This window comes from Triticum aestivum, chromosome 6B (assembly GCF_018294505.1).
Source record: "Triticum aestivum cultivar Chinese Spring chromosome 6B, IWGSC CS RefSeq v2.1, whole genome shotgun sequence".
NCBI lineage: Eukaryota > Viridiplantae > Streptophyta > Magnoliopsida > Poales > Poaceae > Triticum > Triticum aestivum.
Window position 1 is genome coordinate 644,641,269 of NC_057810.1, and position 2,738 is coordinate 644,644,006.

Genomic DNA, 2,738 nt, shown 5'->3' on the forward strand with positions numbered 1-2,738 from the left:
CACTTAGGTAAATGGCATAACAACCTAGGATAGCTCAATAATGATCTATAATTAGCTTAGCTACTTCATTTATGACATAATTAGCTCACTTAGGTACAAAATGGCATAACAACCTAGGATAGCTCAATAATGATCTATAATTAGCTTAGCTACTTCATTTATGACATAATTAGCTCACTTAGGTACAAAATGGCATAACAACCTAGGATAGCTCAATAATGGTCTATAATTAGTTTAGCTACTTCATTTATGACATAATTAGCTCACTTAGGTACAAAATGGCACAACAAGCTATGATAGCTCAATAATTATCTATAATTAGCTTCTTCTTCTTCTTCTTCTTCTCTAGCTGATGGCAAAGCTGCCACATGGCAGCTACCTGTGCAACCTGGGAATTAGTGGCTGGCCTATTTGGCAGATTTGCCATCAGCTAGCATATGACAAAGGCCTTTGCATCTTTGCCATCCGCTGGCTGACGGCAAAGCACGTCGTTAACCACTTAACGGACTTGAACTGCCACGTGTACCATCCAAGCTCTTCGCCGTCTGTCAGCGGACGGGAAAGCCCTTTTCATCTTTGCCATCCGCCAGCAGACGGTAAAGAGGCCTTTGCCGTAGCCTGTTCAGCCGGACGTGTTGTCGTCTGCTGGCTGATAGCAAAGACCTTTGCCGTCCGCCATGTATGCCTTTGCCGTCAGCCTTGGCGGACGGCAAAGTTCTTGATTCCTGTAGTGTAAAGGTGAGCTTGACCTGACAATCATCACAAATCTCTAATTGTTTTGGATGACTCATTACAAATAACATACAATGGATAGAATTGAACAGATAAAGGGGTTGTACCAAACCAGGTATCATCTGAGAATCTAATTTTCTCCTCCATTACCCACCAACCATCTATAACCAAACTTGATGGCGTTAACCACAATCATTACCCATTTCTAGAATCTATAACCGTTAGTAGTAGCACATGTAAAGATATTTGGTTTGTTCGTTCTATATTTAGATCAATTATGGTCCTCCAAATATTTCCTTCCCCCTCAACGTATCATTTGATCCAAGGGAGGCAAAGGTTAAGCTCTTGGAGATTAGGAACACCCAATCCTAAAATTCTGTCTTCATACAAACAAGCCTCCAATTTTCTAGGTGAAGCTTTCTACGACCTTCAAAGTCATTCCACAAACTATGAGCCATTCAAGTATGAATTAACTCTACAACCCATTTGGGAAACTTTAAGGTCTCCTTTGGTTTGTAGGATTCTTGTAGGAATCTCATAGGATATGATTTTCAATGGAAAAATTCCTATGGAGCCCTTTGGTTTGTAGGAATGGATTCCTATTCCTGTGTAGGATAGGATTCAATCCTTCACATTTCAAAGGAAAAAAAACATTATCCTAGACTCAATGGAAATATTCCTATCCTATGCATCAAATGATATCTCTTTCTTTATAGGAATTGAGGTGTATGTCATCTCACTTCCTATGAAGTTCGAGTTCCTACAATATTCCTATCCTATGAACCAAAGGAGGCCTAAAATGGAAGGAAGGTAAATGAGAATGCTCGCAAGACAAGCCTGGAAAAGAACCAACCTTCCTTTATAGGAGAGAAGCTTGCCTCTCTAGCAAACAATCCTCTTCAGAATTTTATCTATCAATGGTTGAATGTCCTCTCTCCTAAGCTTATCATGATGGAGAGGGATACCTAGGTATTTAATAGAGAATTTGCCCTAATTTCAACTAAGAATATCTAGAGAGACTTGAAGTTCTTCCTCTACCATATTAATGGGTATCTACTCACTTTTGTTATAGTTTATATTCATTTGAGAAACTTGCTCAAAGCAAGATAAATTCATTTTAAGGATTTATGCCTTCTCTACATCTTTGTCTAAGAATAATATGGTATATTTGCATACTGGATATACATGATGCCTCCAACGCAAATAGAAGGGCAGCATTCTCTAACTAGATCATGAAATTTTGCTTTAGCTAACATCATAGTAAAAGCATCTACCACTGGGATTATTGAGAAGGGGGAGAGGGTATTAATTCCTTCTTCTACGCCCTTTGCTAGTACTGGAAACTACTCTTACAACCATTAATTTTGACATCAACCGACCCCCCACGAGTAATTTTGTGGATCCAAGAGGATCACTTACCACCAAAGCCTCTACACTATAACAATTCTCCCAAGAAATCTAGGTTGACAATGTCAAAGGCCTTTTCATGGTCTAGCTTAAGTGCCAGTCCTTGCTCTTTAGAAGAATGGAATGAATGCAATACTGCTACTTCTTGAGCTTGCGTTGGTTTTCCCATGAAGAGGAAAGGGTGATGCAGCAAAGTAGAGATAAGTATTTCCCTCAGTTGAGAACCAATGTATCAATCTAGTAGGAGGGACACACAAGTCTTCAATACTTGCACCTACACAAACTAACAAATACTTGCACCCAACGCGATAAAGGGGTTGTCAATCCCTTCATGGTTACTCGCAAGGATGAGATCTGATAGTGATAGATATAAAAGATACGTAAAAGTGCAAAATTAAATTAAGTTAAATTAATTGCAACAAGGTATTTTTTATGTTTTTGATTTTACAGATCTAAAAATAATATGATAAAATATAGACCCCGGGCCATAGTTTTCACTAGAGGCTTCTCTCTTGAAAGAAGGCATACGGTGGGTAAATAAATTACCGTTGAGAAACTGATAGAAAAACGCATAGTTATGACGATATCTAAGGCAATGA